Source organism: Lepus europaeus, chromosome 6, assembly GCF_033115175.1.
Source record: "Lepus europaeus isolate LE1 chromosome 6, mLepTim1.pri, whole genome shotgun sequence".
NCBI lineage: Eukaryota > Metazoa > Chordata > Mammalia > Lagomorpha > Leporidae > Lepus > Lepus europaeus.
This window is the reverse complement of record NC_084832.1, coordinates 74725729-74747234: the sequence shown is the minus strand read 5'-3', so window position 1 is coordinate 74747234 and position 21506 is coordinate 74725729.

Genomic DNA, 21506 nt, shown 5'->3' with positions numbered 1-21506 from the left:
CTATGGAGTTTCTAAGTCATATGGTACACTTAAGTTTACAGAGAAATATTGACTGTCTTCCAAAGTGGCTGGGAGTATTTTGCTTTTCCACCAACAATGCACATAGTGGATAGTTGTTTTAAAATTTCAGAGGAACGTGCTATTTTCATTTCTTTCATATTTGGTTATGCTAATGTGTGGAGAGAGGTCTCTTGTGGTTTTAACATTCATTTCTTTAATGATACTGAACACCTTCTCATCTCTTCACACCTTGAGCTTCTGTTCATTTTTAATTGGGTTGTTTATCTACTGTTACTCTGCAGAGTTCTTGAGATATTCTGGATTCAAGTCCTTTGTCACTTATATGTTTTACAAAACATTTTCTCCCATTTTGTGACTTATGTTTTCATTTTTTTTAATGGTACCATTCAAAAAGCCAAAGTTTTAGATTTGGTCAAAGTAAAGTGCATTAAATTTTTCTTCTTTGACTCATTTTTATGTATATGTGCTGCCTAATAACCTGTCCCTACCACAAGGTAAAAGAGACTATTTCCCATGTTAACTTTCACATTTGGGTTCAGAATCCAGTTCAAGTTGATTTTATGCGTTATGCTAAATAAGAGTCCAAATTTATTTCCCATATGAATATCTAGCTTCCCCAGCATCGTATATTAGAAAGACTATCCTTTCCCTACTGAGTTACTCTGGTAACTTTACAAAAAATCAACTCAATATGTAAATGTGGGTCTATTTCTGGACTTTGATCTCTTGAGCTTGTGCCAACTCCACACTGTGTTGAATAACATAGCTTCAGAGTGTTTTGAATCAGTCAATGTAAGTTTCCAACTTCGTTTTCATAATATTCTTATTAGTCTAGGTCTTTGGTACTCTCAAACAAATCCTAGAATTAGCTTGTGATTTGTTGCAAAATACTGGGTATTTTGATAGGTCAATTTGAGGAGAATTGCATCTTTACAAAATTGAATCTTCCATTCCATAAATGTCATATATTTATTCATTTATTTTTGCATATGACCCAATAGCTATGACCCTAATAAATTCAACTAATTTTTAGTAGTATTTGGTAGCTTATTTGGAATAGTCTATACATGTGATTAGGTTATCTGAAAATGTAGCAAATTGTTCAACTTCTGCTTTCCCCAACTGTATGTTCTTTATTTTCTTTTCTTGCCTAATGTTCTGACTAGGACCTACAGTAAAATGTTTACTATAAGTAGGCAGAGCAGAATTCTTGCCTTGTTCTTGATTTAAACAGAAAATCTTCAGCCTTTCACCACTAATTAGGAGGATATTTCAAAAAGTTAATGGAGGGGCCAGCACTGTGAAGTGGGTTAAGCCATGGCCTGCTGTGAGGCATTCCATAAGGTCAATGGTTCGAGTCCCAGCTGCTCCACTTCTGATCCAGCTCCCTACTGATGCACCTGGGAAAGAAGCAGAAGATGGCCCAAGGGCTCTGCCCTGTACCCACGTGGGAGACCCAGAGGAAGCTTCTGGCTTCTGGCTTGTCCAGAACCAGTCATTGTGGTCATTTGGGGAGTGAACCAATGGATGAAAGATCTCACTCTCTGTCTCTCCTCCTCTCTCTCTGTAAATCTGCCTTTCAAATATTAAATAAGTCTTTAAAAAAGATAATGAAAAATAGAAGAAGTTTATTTTGGTGCAAAAATTTTTGAAATCTGCATGCTAGAGTATTCAGAAAATTGATGGAAAATTCATATTGTGATAAAAACTGAATGGATTTTAAAAATTTTAGTACCAAAATTAACTTTTAACTCCATTTTCCATGAGATTTTTGAAGTATTCTCTTATATCAATTGTAGGAGATTAAGGAACTTTCCCTCTCTTCCTGTTTTGATGAGAGTTTTTATCATGAATGGATATTTATTAAAACTTTTTTTCATGAATGAGTTCTTAACTTTGGGGATTTTTTTTCTGCATCTACTGGGATGATCAACAGCTTTTTTCCACTTTATGTATTAATGTGATACATTGTGGTAATTGATTTTCAGGCATTAAATCAACTTTATCCTAAATGTAAAACTTATTTGGTTTTAAAGTATTATTCTTTGTGTATATATAGCAGAATTCAATCTGCTAATATATTTTAAAGGATATTTGTAATTAGTGATATTGTTTTCTTTTGATGTCTTTGAATGTTTTTGGTGTTGATAGTACTAGGTTTATAAGATAGGTTGCTAAGTGTAGTAAGCTAAATAATGGGGCCCAAAGATACGTCTGGCCTTAGAAGCCCAGAATCTGTGAATGTTACTTTATAGAAAAACTCTGAATTATCAAGGTGGGCCCTAAAGACAATCACAATCCTTATATATTTGAAGGGATTTCATACAGAGAGAACACGAGAAGGAGAAGACCACGTGATCCTGGAGACATTGATTAGAGTGATGGGGCAGAGGCCAAGGAATGCCTGTAGCTCCCAGCAGGAGGAGGAGGCCAGATTCTACTCTAGGTCCTCTGCAGGGGTGTGGGGCTGCCGACATCTTGATTTTTGCCTAATAATGATGACTTTAGACTTATGGCCCCCAGGACTGTAGGGAATAAATTCCTGTCATTTTAAGCCACTTAGTTTGTAGTAATTTTTTTGTGGAAGCCTCAAAAAACTAACAGAAGAAGTATTTTCCCTTTTCCTATATATTTAGAAAGATTTTGTCTAATATAAGTTTTTTTTTTTTTTTTTTTACAACTTTAGAATTAATCTTTGAAACTCTCTGGACACGTATTATGTATAAGTATATATGTGCGTACATATATTTAAGATTTATTGGTTGATTGATTTGAAAGGCAGGGTGACAAAGACAGGGAGACAGGGAGATGTTCTATCCCTTGGGGACTCTCCAAATAGCTGCAATAGTTGGGGCTGAGCCAAGCTGAAGCCAGATGCCTGAGACCCCATTTGGGTCACCAGTGTGGGTGGCAGAGGCCCAAGAACTTGGGCTATATTGTCTTTTTAATATTCACAGGATCTGTGGTGATGTCCTCTCTTTCACTCTTGATGTCAGTAATTTGTTTCTTCTCTTGTTTTTGATCACTACAAAGGATCTTCAGAAAGTTTATGGAAAATGTCTGCTGTGAAAACACTGCATGGTTTCAAAAAGCTTCGCATAAAAATAAACTTATCTCTTAATTCCATTTTTCACAAAATTTCAAGAAATTAAAAAATTTATCTGAGAGAGCAAGCAAGTGAGCTACCATCCACTTCCTCATTCTGCAAATGCTTCTGGCCGCTGGGCTGGACCAGGCCGTAGCCAGGAGCCAGGTCCTCAATCTGGGTTTTCCACTGGTTGGTAGGGACACACGTACCTGCTATATTCCAGGGTGCACGTTAGCAGCATGGTGGAATCAAGAGCAGAGCCAAGACTGAAACCCAGGCTCTGTGATGTAGGATGCAGGCCTCTCAAGCAGCATCTTCACCCCCGTACAAATATCTGCCGCCCACAAACTGCCTGGAGAACACTCCTGGTTAGTTATTGATCAGAGTTATTGATCTTTTCAAGGAATTTTTAGCTTCATTGATTTTTCTCTATAGTTTGATTTTTACTTTAAATATTTCCTTTCTTTTATTTATTTGGGGCTTTGTTCTTTTTCTAAGGTTAAGTCTTAAAGAGGAATCAGAAGTAATTGATTTGGGGCCTTTATTAATACCTACTGTAAGTATTTAAAACTATAAAATTTCCTCTGGATATTCTTTAGCTAAATCACATGAATTTTAATGTCTCATGATTTCATTTCCATTGACTTCAGAATAGCTTCTAATTTGTTTTGGGATGTCTTCCTGTGACCCGACAGTTCTTTGGAAATGTAGTGTTTAAATTCCAGATACTTGGGAATTTTCCAGATATATTTCTGTTGTTGAGCTCTAAGTTTATTCTTTTGTGAGTCAGAAAACATGTGGTGTAAGAATTCAGTTCTTTTACATTTACTGAGATTTCTTCTTTGGTCTGGCATATGGTCTAGCTTGGTAAATATTCCATATGCAGTTAACAATCCTGCTATTGTTGAGTGGAATTTAAATAACTGTCGACTTGGTCCACATGTTTGGTAGCTTTATGCAAGTTTTGAAAAGTCTTACTGATCTTTTGTCTACTTGTTCTATGAATTACCGAGAGAGGCGTGTGAAGAATACAGAACTATGTCACCTGTTTCAGTTCAGTCTGCTTTTGCTTTACATATTGTGGAGCTCTGTTATTATAATTGTTATATCTCAAGATTTTCCTGTCTCTGGAAAGTTTCTTTGTGCTACATTTATTTTATCTGCTATTAATAGAATCTCTCCATCTTTCTTAGTTTACTGTTTGGATGATGTATCTTTTTCATAATTTAGCTTTCAAACTATTTGTGCCTGTATTTGAACTATGATAGAAAGCATATAGCTGGGTGTTATTTTTTACCCCATCCGAAAATCTCTGCTTTTGATCAGAGTTCTTAAGTGATTACATCCATTGTAATTAATGATATGATTCGATTTAAATCTGCTATTTTATTGTTATTTTTTTTATTTTTATTTTTTATTATTTTTATTTTTTGACAGTCAGAGTGGACAGTGAGAGAGAGAGACAGAGAGAAAGGTCTTCCTTTGCAATTGGTTCACCCTCCAATGGCTACCGCGGCCGGTGTACCACGCTGATCCGATGGCAGGAGCCAGGTGCTTCTCCTGGTCTCCCATGGGGTGCAGGGCCCAAGCACTTGGGCCATCCTCCACTGCACTCCCGTGCCACAGCAGAGAGCTGGCCTGGAAGAGGGGCAACTGGGACAGAATCCGGTGCCCCAACCGGGACTAGAACCCAGTGTGCCGGCGCCGCAAGGCGGAGGATTAGCCTAGTGAGCCACAGCGCCGGCCTTATTGTTATTTTTAGAACTAGTGTGAGTTTTTTTTCTTTACAATTTAACAGAAGCTTCTTCTTTTTCTCCTCCTCCTCCTTCTCTCTCTCTCTCTGAAGACGCATGTGCACGCACACACACATACACACACACACCCACACCCCACCCCTTACCCCCATCCACTGGTTCACTTCCTAAATGCCTGCAACAGCTCAGAGACCAGAGCCAGGAACTCACTGCCAGGTGTCTCATATGGTTGACAGGAACTCCATCACTTGAGCTGTCACTGCTGCCTCTTAGGTGTGCGTTAGCCGGAAACTGGAGTCAGGAGTGGACCTGAGTATTAAACCCAGGCTTTCCAATGTGGATATCTTTTCTGGCTACTTAAGCCCCAGGCCAAATGCACACCCCTAATATTTGTTTTTAATTTGCATCATGTCTTTTTTTGTTCCTCTGTTCCTCCTTTTGTATCTTTTTTGTTAATGAAATTTTTCAGTATCATTTTAATTCATCTGTTGGAGCTTTAGTTATACTTTTTTGCATTAAGTTTTAGTGCTTGCTCTAGGGATTACAACATCTATCTCCTATCACAATGTACTTGCAGCGAATATGGAAAACTTGCATCAGTATGTGGATCCAGAAATATTAGTAGTTGAATATGTTCGGACTTTTAGTTATTCAAATGCTATTATTTTGGTCTGTGTTAGTTGCATAACAGAATGGTTGACCTCGTTTCTGTATAAACTTACTGCTAAATGCTGGGGCCTTTGCCAAGAGCGAGTCTGAGCAGATAATGAAAATGAGGGGTCATGTGATGTGACATCGCACACGTAGACTTGTGACAGGCAGAGCAGCTTCTGAGATATTGTCACTGTTGGAGAGTGAGAGCGAAGAAAGTTGCCGCAGAAGAGGACGACAGATGTGAGGTCTACCTCACAAACCAGGACTCTGAAAGACAAGGAGAATTGGGGTAGTTGGGACAGGAAAATTTGGAAACCCAGTTGAGGTGCTTGTGTTGATATGAAAAAGAGATACTTTTAAGGAAATTTGGGTATTTATACCTAAGGGTAAGCTAAATTGAGGAAATCTAACAGTGTAAGTTCTTTGAGGTATTTATAGGAAGAAGATAGAATGAAATAAAGCAAATGTCCAAAAAAATTCATATTATTTTCTGGAACTAAAATGTTGTCACTATTAAGAAATCTAATGATTAGTCCTATATTGCAGGTGAGTAAAATTGCTCCTTATGTTTTGTATAGTCTGTAACTTTAGTGAATTAATAAATTCTTGCTTTGTTAAAAAATATTTTTTCCCTGTGAAATACCAGCAAGTAAACTGTACTCTATTATGGGTTTTTATGTTTATTCCTTAGGAAAATTTTAACTGTAGCACCTGATCTGCTACCCAAAAAGTATCTTTAAAAATCCTTATTGATTTGAGAGACAGAGCAAGCACTCCTATCTGCTGGTTCATTCCTCAAATGCCTTCAACGGCTGCGGCTGAGCCAGGGCTAAAGCCAAGAGCCATGAACAAAATTCAGGTCTTTTCGCGTGGGTGACAGGTACCCCAATACTTGAACTATCACTGCTGCCTCTTAGGGTCTGCATTAGCCAGAAGCTGGAGTCAGGAACCCAAACTGGGAACCAAAGCCAGATTCTCTTCTGTGGGAGATGGGTGTCTTAACCCTGAGGCTAATCACCCGCTCCCCAAAGGCGCCTTTAATCACCTGGCAGACGTACCTGACGTGCCTAGGCAGAGGGAGGTGTGCAGTCCTGAGCAGCTCATTAGAAGAGCCCAAGATCAGGTTGGTTCCAAGTCATTGCCAAGCCCCTCTCATTACATTTCCCTCTAAAGTCTTGTTACAATATGTAACAGGTTATGAACCGAGGGGTTGTCTTATCTTGGGAAATATTAATATTTCATCTTGTACTTTAATGTGCCTGCCAAGGCATTGAAAGAGTTGAGTTAAAATTATTTGTATTAGGATGATGAAGAATGTTTTAATCAATTAAAACCATTGAAAGCAAATTTAGAATGATAGGATTGATAAAGAAGCTGCTACATGTGTTGTCGTGGTTCAAATCGGACATGATGACATTCCAAAATGTTATGGTTGACAGCTGAGTGTTAATTAGCTGCCCAGGACTCCCAAGATGCATCAGCCCGTGGCACTAATGGGGTCATATCCATATCAGTAGCTTATACTTCGCCGTCTCTTGCCCTCACCTGCTGACAAGGGACCTCTGACTTTGAGTAGTCCTCCCAGTGTGTGCTGCTGCATTTCTGGGCTCTCATGTATTCCTAAACAACCCTCTTCCTAATAGCTGTGCTTCGTCTTCCCTCTTTGCTACATCTCAGCCTGAGCAAGTGGTGTGGGTGTGGGGGAGGGGCTCTGATGCTTTATGGAAGTGAAGAGAAAAAGCTTCTCTCTCTCTCTCTCTCTCTCTCTAGCAGAGCTGGATTCTTTGCACACATTTGGAAGCATGGTCAGACAGGTCAGTCGGGGGCTGATGACTGCTGTCTCTTGTGTTTCTTGCAGTCCCCTCTCTTCTGGGATGCAGTCCACCAAGAGAGACATGGGATAGTCTGGGGGGGGGGGGGATACTGTTGTACTCACGTATCTGTTCCCTTAATCTGTAGACTTCTTGGCCAAGTAGCCTATTTCTGGTCTCTTGGTCTCTTGAGGAGGGTTCTCTGTCCTTGGAAGGCAGAGGCCATACCTGTCTTGTTCAACTCTGAAGAACCATGGGATAGGCACACAATAAATCCTTGTTATCTTTCTGCCTGGGGCCTCCTAAGTCTATCAGCAAACAGAATTCTTTGGGGGCCGGCCCCACCCACAAGTTATTGGAAGTCGCCTAAATTCCATGCTAGGCTCAAGCTTGGGACTCACTGCATTTAACTTGTCTCTTAAAATATCTCATTTTAGTTCCTCTGGCATAAAGTGCTTCATTCCTAGACAGCTTGGAAATCGTGTCGATATTATTGCCATTTCAACTGATTTTCTTCTGACTCCCACCCACCAGTTTGGCTTTTGTTAAAATACAAACTAATGTGTATGCACTTCAATGTTCCATCATGATAAAATCACTGACCTTGACCATACTACTAACAAACCATATGATCTTGAGCTAAGCTTGCTAGACACAACACAGGACATCCAGTGAAATTTAAATTTCTGGTAGGTGATGAAATTTTAATATCATATAACCATCTTGACCATGCACCATAGGGCCAAACTTACAGTAAAAAAAAAAAAAAAGTTATTTATCTGAAATGCAAATTTAGTTGGTTTTCCTATTTCTTTTCTTTTTTTTTTTTCTGGACAAATGATTTCTCCTTTTAGTGTTTCTGTTTCATGTATAAAATGGGCTACCAACTCTATGGGCCTCATTAATGTAAAGCTTAAATAGCGTTCAGTGCATTAATGTTGCATTACAAAATACTGTGATACGTGCTGTGATGAAGATATGGAATGTTCTGTTAAGACCCAAAGTGTCGACTAACTTCCTTGAGATGCTAAAGAAAACTTTGCAGGAGAGATAGCATTTGCTGAGGATTTTTGAAGGATGAAGGGGAGCTTCCTGGCAGGTAATGGGGTGAAGGGTATTCCAAGCAAAAGGAATAGTATGTTAAAGGCCAGATGTATTTGGAGTGTATTTTCCTGTTGCAACTCTGTGTACCATTGCCACCAGCTGCAGGTGGCTGAAGCACAGGCTGTGTTGGGAGAGACAGGATGTGCCAGGAGAGGTGGTTGGAGAGGCAGACAGCTGAGAGTTAGGTTATGCCAAGACAATCTTCCCCATCCCCTCCTGAGACAGGACGTGTTGCTGGAGATTGTCAACTTTGGCACAGATAAAGTGACTTAAAGCCCTATGTTTCGAGCACTGGGCTCACAGGAGACAACAGAAGGGGGTGGCTATGGAAAAGCCCCTCTACCCAGTGACCTGGCCTGAAGTTCTCTTTCCCAGACTGCTGCCCCAGGATGGAGGGAGGGGAAACCACCCTTTATAGAATAGAGCCCTCCGGAGTGTCAGCTTCCTCTCATTCCCAACAGGGAACAGGAAACTGGGGGACATGTAAGGTCAGAAGCCTTGATGTGGAATCAGTGATTCCCTTCCCAGATGTGACAGAGAATCATGCGGCAAGGCAAGGGAAATGGGGGCTGTTAGATCCTCCAGTATTGCCCAAATGCTTCAGCTGCTGTCTTTCAGACACCGACCATTCCCCTAAATGTCTCACCTCTCTCAACACTGGGTCGATATCTAGAGAAGAGACTGGCTTAAGAACACTTTGCAGTGATGTAGAGGCCAGTTTGCCTGAAACTGCTCACTCTAACCGACCAGAGAGACTCAGCTGCCCAGGGACGTGGGGGCCCTACGCTGTCTCTAATCCCTGCCTGTACGCCTAAGTCAAACAGTGGCTAGCTCTTCCTGATGCACAGAGATTCACAGAGAGACTATTTAATTTCCCCCAAGAGTTATTTTCTCAAATATTTCTTACAGGTTATTACTCATCTATAATGATTCTACATCGGAATACAAGTACGCATTCCGTATTTTCTGCATTTCAGATACTCCTGGTGTCCTGCAAAGAGCCCTGTGATTTCCAGCTATTGCTTCACCACAGTGCATCTGGGACTCAGGCATCGCATCTGCCAATAAAGCACCTTCCTCAGAGAACCATCTAAATCCTGTTTCTCTGTTTGCAATGCTTGTATGCAGCTGGCTAACATGTAAGAAGCTGTAAATACAAGTATAGTTACACATCACACCAGCAACATTTTTATTCTTCCATTGGCTATTTTCCAAGTCCTTGAGTTTTTCTGCCAACAAATGTAAAAATTACATTCTAAGTCCACTTAAGGAACATGTTATGGGTGGCTATGAGAGGTTAGCTTGGAAAAAGATGCCAACAATTATTTATGCTATACATATTATACACGTTATATCATTCAGTCTTCAAAACAAGTGAAGTAGGTATGATTTTCTTATTATTTTTTTTTGACAGGCAGAGTGGACAGTGAGAGAGAGAGAGACATAGAGAAAGGTCTTCCTTTGCCGTTGGTTCACCCTCCAATGGCCACCACGGTTGGCGCGCTGTGACCGGTGCACCGCGCTGATCCGAAGCCAGGAGCCAGGTGCTTCTCCTGGTCTCCCATGGGGTGCAGGGCCCAAGCACTTGGGCCATCCTCCACTGCACTCCCTGGCCACAGCAGAGAGCTGGCCTGGAAGAGGGGCAACCAGGACAGAATCCGGCGCCCCGACCGGGACTAGAAACCAGTGTGCTGGCGCCGCAAGGCGGAGGATTAGCCTAGTGAGCCGCGGCGCCGGCTATTTTCTTATTTTTCATTAAATAACAAGTTTCAGGAAGGGTAACTTTCTTACTTGTGCAACTCAGTGAGCAACGAGCCAAGGTGTGAAGCAGCCTTTGACTTCACAATGTCTTTTAGTAACAAGTAGCATATGTTCTGCGTATACCAACTCATCACTATGAGTTCTGTTTGAAATGGGTGTTGATGCAACTTTTGCCCATTGAATGAAGATTGTCACTGTGCTGGATGATGGGGATGAAAAGTAATGAAGACATAGCTCTCTCGGTGCTGGGGGAGCCTGCAGTCAGGTGGGGAGACTGTGCAGGAAGGCAGAAAGTCATTGGGAAGAATATGTAAACACTATTCAGAGGCACAAGGTGCTCATCCCGCGAGGAGTGTTCTCCCATGTGCAGGCCCTGGTGAGCTCCCTGCTGTTTTCAAACCTGAGGCCACCAACTTTTAACGAGCACTCTCTAGGATCTGCACAATCTCCCTATCATACTGCATTAGCTATAATCACTGCATGCCTGTCTTCCCCACTAGACTCTGTGTTGCTGTGTTTTCTTTTAAAAGAGAGTTAGGATGGGTGTTTAGTATAGCAATTAAGACACTGCTTGGGAGGCTGGTATGCCTTATTGGAGTGCCTGGGTTCAAATCCCAGCTCCACTTCCAATTTCAACTTCCCGCCAGTGAGTGCCCTGGGAGGCAGCAGATGATGGCTGAAATGGTTAGGTCCCTGCCACCACATGGTAGCCCCAGACTGAGTTCTTACCGTCACGCTTCAGCCTGGCCAAACCTTGACTGTTGCAGGCATTTGGGGAGTGAGCCAGCAGATGAGAGATTTCTCATTCTCTTTCTTTTTTTTTCTCTGATAAAATAACATTTAAATGAGGGTTATCAGTCACGTTTTAGAGATCAGATCTGGGTCATGTGATTCTACCCACATAGTAAGCTCATTGGAAAAAGATATTCCTGCCAGAGGAAGAAAGAGGGCTCCCAAATGAAGGACACATCGAAGGCTTAGCTGTCCTACTGCAGTGGCTACACAAGGTCTTCTTCCATGTGCAGAAGCATATGAAGTGAGCTAATCAGTGAGACTGTCTCTTATCTGCTTCTAATATCCTATATACTTGGCACACAGTACATGTTCAGTGTCTTCCACTTTGAATATATGCTTAAGAGGTGGATTATATGGGAGGCTGGAGGGTTTTCTCATTATTTTTAAGATTTATTTTTATTTATTTGAGTTACAGAGAGAGAGAGAGAGAGAGAGAGAAAGAGAGAGAGAGAGAGAGAGAGAGAGAGAGAGAAGGGTCTTTCATCTACTGGTTCACTCCCCAAATGGTTGCAAAGGCCAGAGCTGAGCTGATCTGAAGCCAGGAGCTAGGAGCTTCTTCCAGGTTTCCCATGTGGGTGTAGGAGCCCAAGCACTCGGGCCACTTTCTACTGCTTTCCCAGGCTATAGCAGAGCTGGATCAGAAGTGAAGCAGCCAGGACTCGAACTGGCATCCATATGGGATGTTGGCACTGCAGGCTGGGGCTTTAACCCACTGTGCCACAGCACCTGCCCCGAGCTTTCTCATTTGTAAAGAACATTGTACTACATTGCTTTTCAAAGATATTATTTAGCCTCAAATTAAAATTAAAAGTGGGAACAAATTGACTCATATTGGAACTTGAAACATGGATCTGAAATTACCCTCTAGGGGCCAATTTCCTTAATTGTTTTAACATCTTGTGTCTGGACCTGCTTCTGGAATTCTGTAGGGAGACACACAGAGGATAACTAGGAGTCCAGGCTCCACAAAGGTCCAACTCAGGACTCCATTCTTAACATCCTTCCAGAGGGCACCTGCCTAGCCTTGTCCCACAGTACACTACCACTCCTGTTACCTCGCACTCATTCACAAAGTACATATGCACTACGTATCTTCTGTAGTCTTTCAAGAGCTTGTCTTCTTACCTGTCTAAAAAGCTCCTTAAAAGCACAGTCTGTCTTCTATTTGTGTTCAATTCAGTAAAACAAATGTGTGGTACCTTTAACCAAAGCAAACAGTAAAATAATCAACATTTGTTGAATGACCAATAATATCTTACTTTTTTATTGCAAATTTTTACCTATCAAAGAACAGTTTGCCAGCTTATTTGTCTGCTTCCTTGGGGCACACATTGTTAGTCGCCTACTTAAAGCCTTTCCCCACTCCCTTCTTCTTCCTGATGGAATCTTGCTGTTGGTTAGTATCCAGCTTCAAGGAAGGCAGGCCTTCTCAGCTCTTGAGTGGTGTCTTGATTATCCTAAGCCAAGTCTGCCCACCATGACTGATTCCAGGTTGGGAGTGATACGAGACTGGCCGTGAGAGGAGATGGCCTGGAGAGGCACTTTCCAAGCTTGACTGTGCCTGTGAATCACCTGAGAGTCTGTTCAAAGGCTGATTCTGATTCCATAGGGTGCAGGTGGCGCCAGAGGGTCCGTCTGAGGACCACACTTTGAGTTGTAAGCTAGGAGACTTCTAGGTTAAATTTCCATCCTTTAAAAAAGAGAGAAGAACAGGTTCTTAAAAGGCTCCAGAATCAGCTCTGTGAAGCACGTAGCCTGGAACTGCTGCAGCCGATGACCACCAAGGAAGCAGGCAATGAGCTGGGGCTGACGATGGCAGGATGGCAAAGTGCAGAAAGCCTGAGCCCAGAGATGCTGCTAATTGTTGAATTTAACCCTGGAGCCCTGAACTGCCCACCCTCGGTTCACTTCACTGTGTGAGATGATTCATTTCCCTATTATTTCAACATTTTGCCGTCAGTTGCAGCCAAAGGGATTCAAACTGATATGGTCCCTTCTGAGATGGGTGCTCTTATATTCAGGTACTCTATGTGCTAGTCTTGTTCCCAGCCACAGTTCTAGAAAGTAGCATACTGTAAATGTTCATTGAATGAATGAATGGATGTCTCATGAAGGCAAGGATATTGTCGTTAATAGTTTGATCAATGGGCCCTGGATTAGTAGAGCAAGTCCTGAGATTTTGATCTCTGGATTTGAGGACTATTTAGTGTTCCAGCCCCTTTCTGCAACGCTTTCCATTTGAGATTTGGGCGATACTCAAGCCCCATAGCATGTTAGATGTTAGATGTTCTCAGCATTCCTTCCCCCACAAAGCCCAACATGTCCTTCTGGGGGATTTGGGTTAGTGTTTTACAAACCATGGGTGGGTTATGACATTAATTTAGTGGATTTCAAACAGCATTGTAAATAAGCAGACTAGACCAGATGAGAAAGTATCAGAATGCAGCTTAGGTAGTAAGCATCAGGTATTATTTAATAAAATATATATTTCTATTTTGTATGTGCATATATCTTCTGGGTCATGATGTGAAATGTATTTCTTACTAGGCGTTGTGGCCATGTTGGAGAGACACCAGCACCGACCAAGGGCCAACTGTCCCTTCAGAGCTAAGTGCACATACTCACTCACACGGGGGCTCCAGGCTGGCTGGTCCTCCCTCCCTCCCTTCTGCAGTCACCAGGCCCTGTGCTGAGTGGCCTCGCTGGAATGTTTGTGACTCTCCGAGGAGTCAGCAGTTTGCAGTCTCTTCATTCAACTGTTTCCGGTGTCAGACACCCAGCTTCTGGGAGGCTCTGAGTCCCGTGAGGGAATTGGCGTGTCCAGCCAGGCAACCCAGATCACAGCCAGGGCCTACTTGACCCCAGGATCCAGCTGCTTGTGCCCTGCTGCAGCAGAGACCTGGGATGGAATCAGCATTTGGAGGCCAAGGAGGTTTTATCCAGGTAGAGGACTGGTGTTTCAAGCCAGATCTTGCTTTGCCTGCTTCTGGGGTTCTGGGGGAGAGGTACATAGAGTGATAGGATATTACTGTTGCATTCAGACATCATTCTGTAGGCTCTGGGGAGGAACACTGGCCCTGCAGGGCACACTGGGGAGAGGGTGTAGAAATCCAGTCCCCCTTCTCTTTCCCTCCTTTGGAAGGGGACTTCAGAAAGTTTGTAGGAAAAGTGGAGTTTAAAGATAGGTTTATTTTGGTGCCAAAAAAATTTAAAGTCCATGCATACAAGGGATCATTAAAATGTGTATTATGAAGGCAAGATGGAGGAATAGGAAGGGAGCACACTATTAGTCCGGGTGAGAGACAGGTTAATAATAGTGGAGATACTGCAGGGTCAAGGAAGAGTAGGGGAAAAAACAGCAGAGGAAACTCTTCCGGAACTAGTGATTCACTGTGGACCTGCGTGGAGAGCGTGGGAGCCCAAGTTCGGGACACCAGCGGCAGACTGAACACACCAGTGCTGGAACGCGAGGTGAGCCGAACCTCAATAGCCCAAGACACCAGCGGGCAAGTGGAAAGAGGAGACTAGAGGGAACGAGGCTTGAAACTCCGTGGGGAAAAGTTCACCAGGCTAACTAGAAGAGAGAGAGGAAAAAAAAAGTGACCGATACGGACACGAGTTTCTCTCTCTCCGCTCACCCCTCAAAGGCAAACAAGACAAAGAGCAGGTGCCATTTTGGTCATACGTCATAAGCAAGGCGACCTCAGGTCTGCACCAGCCCTGAGCCTAGCAGCCCCAGCCTAGCCTCTGGGGGGAGGGGTGAAATAACAGGAGATTAGCATCTAACTTGACAAGCCAGTGGGAGACTGCAGGAGAATTGGAGCCCACACTGAGGGCAGCACAGATTCCCTGTGTGGTCCTTGGGAAAGAGCTTCCAATCTCTGGCTCCTGTGGGTATATCATTTGCCTGCTAACTACCTCCAATTACGTTCAGCTGTGCGGAATTACTTCCCTTTTGAATCAAAAAAAGAAAGAAAGAAAGAGAGATTTACCACACCTAACCTGGGAGTGTCATCTTTGACACACCCTCAACCCTGAGGAACCAAACACAGCTCTCAGTCCACACTCATCTCAAGCCTCTAAGGCTCCACTGAAAGCAGACAGTCCACTTAATATAGAGCCATAGTGTAACAAGAAACAACACCACAGTGAAGAAACCAAATATCTCCAACATGCCAAACAACAAACGCAAAAACCAAGCTAACAAGAACAAGGAAGACACTATGACGCCCCCAAATGAAAAAGACACCCCAATTCAAGATTATGAAGATGATGAGATAGAAGAAATGCAAGAAGCAGATCTCAAAAAATTGATAAGAACATTAAGAAGTTCTCAAAAACAAATTCTTGAACTACAGAAATCCTTAATGGACAAGATAGAAAATCTCTCTCATGAAAATGAAATATTAAGGAGGAATCAAAATGAAATGAAACAACTAGTAGAACAAGAAACTGTGATAGTGACGAGAAATCATAATGAAATGAAGAATTCAATAGATCAAATGACAAACACATTAGAGAGCCTTAAAAACAGAATGGGCAAAGCAGAAGAGAGAATATCAGACTTAGAAGACAGAGAACAGGAAAGGAAACAGGCAAACCAAAGAAAAGAAGAAGAAATTAGAAATCTAAAAAATATTGTCAGGAATCTACAGGATACTATTAAAAAACCCAACATTCGGGTCCTAGGAGTTCCTGAAGGCATGGAGAGGGAGAAAGGATTAGCAGGCATTTTCAGTGAGATACTAGCAGAAAATTTCCCAGGTTTGGAGCAGGACAGAGGCATCTTAGTACAGGAAGCTTATAGAACCCCTAATAAACATGACCAAAAGAAATCCTCACCACGACATGTTGTAATCAAACTCAACACAGTGAAACATAAAGAAAAGATCCTAAAAGGTGCAAGAGAGAAACGTCAGATTACTCTTAGAGGATCTCCAATTAGACTCACAGCAGACTTCTCATCAGAAACCCTACAAGCTAGAAGGGAATGGCGAGACATAGCCCAGGTACTAAGAGAGAAAAACTGCCAGCCCAGAATATTATATCCAGCAAAGCTCTCATTTGTGAATGAAGGTGAAATTAAGACTTTTCATAGCAAACAGAAACTGAAAGAATTTGTTGCCACTCATCCTGCCCTGCAAAAGATGCTTAAAGATGTCTTACACACAGAAACACAGAAACATGGTCACCAATATGAAAGAAGGTAAAGGAAGGAAACCTCACAGCAAAAGATCACAGGAAGCTCAATTTCTCTTTGACATAGAATTAAACTCTGAAGCTCTGTTAAAGCAATGTGTTAAAGTAATCTATTATGTTCTCTTGATGTCTGTTCAATTCTAATTGTTCAAAAACAGCTGAATTTTTATTAAGAGCTATGGGTTATTTAAATATGTGCTTATTTTCAAAGATTTGAATAATCACCTTGTAACAATGATCAAATTTGGTCTATATTATGTCATGATTTTAAGGAATCTTATTTCAACCAGATATTTTGGATTTTGAGCCTTCTTGGCATTCTTGACAGGCATTCAAAAAATCAAAGTTTCAAACAATCTGGTCTCTAAAATTTCCAGTAAATCCTGGACTTTGGTTTTTCCAGTTTGGGCCCAACTGAAAAAATTGAAAGACCTATGTCTCTCATCTATAGAGACACCAACTAATCAGGCTATTTGGATTATATTAGAAGTACTGTCAAGATGTGATGTGGTACCAAACTTTAAGTTTCTATAATGGAAAATGCTATTAATACAAATGTTTGAGAATTAAAAAGTCTAATGATCTTGTGTTACTAGACATGATAGTTATCTTAATGAGAAAGCCCCAGAGGCCTAAAGGGTTAAATACTTGTAAAATCCTACAGGTGCTTTCAAAAATACTGTGAAGTAAGCAAGTGCCTCTTGTTGGTTGATGAGTTTATAATTTTAAACATGGCGACTTAAAGTCTTTTGTCATCCACAGTTATATATGATTTGCTGCTCATAAAACTAAAGCGTTGTTGGTTCTGTGTTTAGCTGTCCTCCTATAGGTTCCTATGGACTTTTTCCAGCCACTTCTATTGTATTCAGTACTTTGGGATGGCTCTGTAAACAGATGAAGCCAATAATGTATTAACAGTACCAACTGAGAGAAAGTATGGTTAGCTGAGGTTACTAAAAACAAAAAGCAATTCTAATCGGCAATCTACAAAAAGAGTTAAAGATTTTAAAAGCTATTATTAAAATTGCTATATTGGTCTACTATGCTATGTTATATGTGTGTACATATTGTATGTCCACATGGGGAAATTTTATTAAGAGTTTTATTTTAAATGGCTTATGGATAAGATTGTCCATAAATTTAAGCTGCTAAAATCAATCAAAGATACATTTTAATTTGTGTGACCTGAATCTGTGTATCATATGTTTTAAACTTGTTGGTAGAAAGAAACTAAAAACATTTTATATGGTTGTGCTTTAGTTTACTGGTTAAACAAAGTACACCATGTTAGATATTTAAGAGGTGTTTTGAAATACATGATTCTTAAAATTTATAGAAGGCATTGGACTTTCTGGTAAATGTTTTCTTAAGTTGATATCTAATGGTTGAAACTGTTTGCTAAGTATTCATGTGATATTTGTAATGTCAGCAAGCGATCTAGGACTTGCTCCCTCCTTTCTCTATTCTAAGCCCAACTTGTTCTTTCATTTCTCTATTCTCTTCAAGGTAGGAAACTAATTCTATTATGAAGGAATCTGTAGGACGCACAATTTAATCTTTAGACCTTATAAAAGAGATGGCTAACATTTTTCTGTAATAGCATAGCCAAAATAAGAACTTAAATAATAATCTCATAGCTAGATTCACTTCGCCATCAGCGAAGTATACAGTAAGTAGAAAAAACCTCCCTTTCAGACCAAAGGGAAAGAAAGTTTTAAAGTGAGAATATAATTTTCCTCATGGGCATTGTCTACCTTAGAAAAACTACTACAGAACATGCCTGTGACTATAGACTTGTAGTTCAGGCCACCGAAGATTAGAGATGGGAAACGGGCACTCCCTTGACTTGCATCCTCTGGTCTTCTTTAACAAAAACCAGGAGGAAAAGAAAGCTCGGCATCAGAAGCAATGGGTGGCAGGCCTATTAATGGCTGATCTGTACAGTGATCTGCCCTCAAGGAGACCCAACAGGCCAGTCCACTGCAGTGGCTTTCAATGTGGTAAGCCTGGGCTTCAGCAGAAGTCAGCTTGTGAAGAGCCCTGGCAGCTCTGCCAAGAGTTGGATCACTGGAAATGGACCTGCCCTGGAGTCGAAGGATGCCCAGGTCAGAGCCACAGATCTTATTGGCTCTAAGCGGAAAAGCCCTTCACTCAGCCCAACTTCCAAAGTGACCACTGCAGCTGAGGGGACAGCCAAGTAGGGTCAGCAACACTGCAGGTAGAACTGTAAATTTCTTGTTAGAGATGCCCCCTGCCTTTACCTGGCCAGCTCTCCTCCTAGGCCAGCCAAGTAATGAAAGTCAACAGAGTGCCTTCCCCTAGGAGGTTGACACCTCCCTTAGGATATACCCCATGTGAAGAGATAGGTAGGTCTGGGCCTCTTAACTTACAAGGCCTAAAGCCCACCAGATTATTATCAAGCCCCTTCTGTCAGGTTCTATTTGCCTCTCAATCAGAAAACTTAATTGTAGCTTAGACAGCACCTTTCTTAGCTCCTCTAATAATGACTCTGTCCTTTGTTCTAGACCCTGTCTAGTGTACTTGGGCCTCATTCCTTTGTATTCATAACCTCTACTCTACCACCAATGGCTCTACTCCCAACCTGTGTGTTCTGATGGTCCTCTTCCCCACTTAATGCTGTATAATTGTTCAAACCTGGTAAATGCCACTCTTAGGATCATTGGTTACTATCCTCACTCTGTCTTTTATGACCTTGTCTAAATATGATCAGAGTCGGTGAACTTGGAAGGCTTCCATAGCCTTGGCAACTCATGACGACAGCCTAGGGTGTTTATTGGCGCCATAAACTAGAGTGTCAATTTGTTGGGTCAACAACAGGAGCCACTGTGCACTTGCTCCTCATGTGGGATCTCTGTCCTTGATGTGCTGTACATTTTGATTTAATGCTATAACTAGTACTCAAACAGTATGTTTCACTTTGTGTTTCTATGTGGGTGCAAAATGTTGAAATCTTTATACTAAATTAATCTTCTGTATATAAAGAGAATTGAAAATGAATCTTGATGCAAATGGAAGGGGAGAGGGAGCGGGAGAGGGGAGGGTTGCGGGTGGGAGGGAAGTTATGGGAGGGGCAAGCCATTGTAATCCATAAACTGTACACTGGAAATTTATATTCATTAAATAAAAGTTAAAAAAAATGTGTATTATGAAAAAGCCATGCATGGATTTCAAAATTTTTTTTCCACCAAAATCAACTTACCTTTCAAAAATTTTTTTAAAATTATTTTTACATATTTGAAAGGTAGGTAGATACAGAGAGAGAGAGAGAGAGAGAGAGAGAAATTTAGAGACAGGCAGAGAGCTTCCATCTGCTGGTTCTTTCCCTCAATGCCTGCAATAGCTGGGACTGGGCCAAGCTGAAGCCAGGAACCCAAAATTCAATCCAGCTCTCCTATGTGGGTGGGAGGGACTCAAGTTCTTATAGCATCACCTGCTGTCTCCTAGGGTGCACGTTAGCAAAAAGCCGGAACTGGAAGTGGAGCTGGGACCTGAACCCAGACACTATGATACAGGATGTGGGCGTTCGGAGCATTGTCTTAACTGTTGTGCCAAATGCCTGACCCATAAACTTCTCTTTTGATTCCATTTTTTCACATCCTTTTTGAAGTCCTTGCCTACAACCTGAGCCTTACATGCAATCCTTGGTTCCACTGGGCCTGCAGATCTGAGCAGATGTTGGAGATGCTGGAGAGAGACGCTGTTGCCTGTCATTCTTCCTGTGCAGTTTCCCTCTGTAGACAAACCAGGTGTCAACCCAAGCCAGTGCTCTGCAATTCCAACCTCTGGATGTTTTCCCGTGCTGCACCCTTCTTCTGAAAGTACCGCCTGCCCCAACCCACCCCTCTGGTTTCTAGGTGTGGAAATCCTACCCTTAAGGCAAAGTGGAGCTCCCATGCCACCGTGCTTAGGAAACTTCCCCAGTCTTCCTTGCTGGGTGTAACAGTACTTCCTTCTGGGTCTCTCAGGGTTTGGTATGGGCCTCTGTTTGAGCACATATCCCATTATGCCTCCTATCATAGTCATGTGCCACATAAGGATGTTTTAGTTAACCTTGGGCTACGTGTACAAAGGTGGCCCCATAAGCTCATAATGGAACTGGAAACTTCCTATCACAAAATGAAGTTGTATGCACTGGGATGTCATAGCACACACATTACTCACATGTGTGTGGTGATGCTGGTGCAAACAACCCTACTGTGCTGCCATTCATATCAAGCACAGCACAGACAACCATGTGCAGTGCATAATTCTTGATAATGACCTTAAATGACTGTGTCACTGGCTTAATGTGTTTAGTATAGTATAGTATACTTGTTGTTTTAGAGTGTACTTCTTCTATTTATAAAACAAAAAGCCAACTGTAAAACAGTTATAGGCAGTTCCTTTAGGTGATGTCCAGAAGAAGACATTGGCATGAGAGAGCTCCATGCTTGTTACTGCCCCTAAGAACCTTCCAGAGACAAGATGTAGAGGTGGAAGACAGTGAAATTGATGATCCTAGCCTTGATCTGGGCCAATGTGTGTATTTGTGTGTTGTTTGTAACAAGAAAGCTTAAACAGTTAAATTTTGGATAGGCTATACCACATAGCCTAGGTGTGTAATGGGCCATACCATCTAGGTTTGTGTAAGTACATACTATGAGTATATACAATAGTCTCTCAATGCATTTCTCAGAATGTATCCCCACTGTTATGAGATATGTGATTGGATCTGGGTTCCTATTTGACCTTCTCTGTGGGATTCTGAACCCTTTGCAACTGTACTTTTTTCCATCTTTACTTAGCAAATTGCTGGGCATACAGCAGGTATTATACACATTATGGGAATGGTGTGCTGTTGTTTTCAAGGTTAAAAATTGTCAATGATATCTATGGTCAATTTTCAACAAATATGCTAAAACCATTCAATGGTGGAAAGGAGAATCCTTTCAATGAATGATGTTGGGAAAATGGATATCCACATATAAAAATTAACTCAGAATGGATCAAAGACTCAAGTTTAATAGCTAAACTCTAAAACTGTTAGAAGATAAAAGACTTTATGACATTAGGTTTGGTGATGATCTGGATTTGACACCAAAGGCACAAGCAAAACAAGAAAAAATAGAAGTAGACTTCATCAAAATTAAAAGTGTTACACATCAAAAGAACCATCAAGACAGTAAAAAGGCAACCCACAGAATGTGAGAAAATATTTGAAAATAATATATGATAAGGAATTAACATGAAGTATATATAAAGAACACTTAGCACTTAACAATAAAAAAATTTTATTTTTATTTTTAACCCATGGCTTCT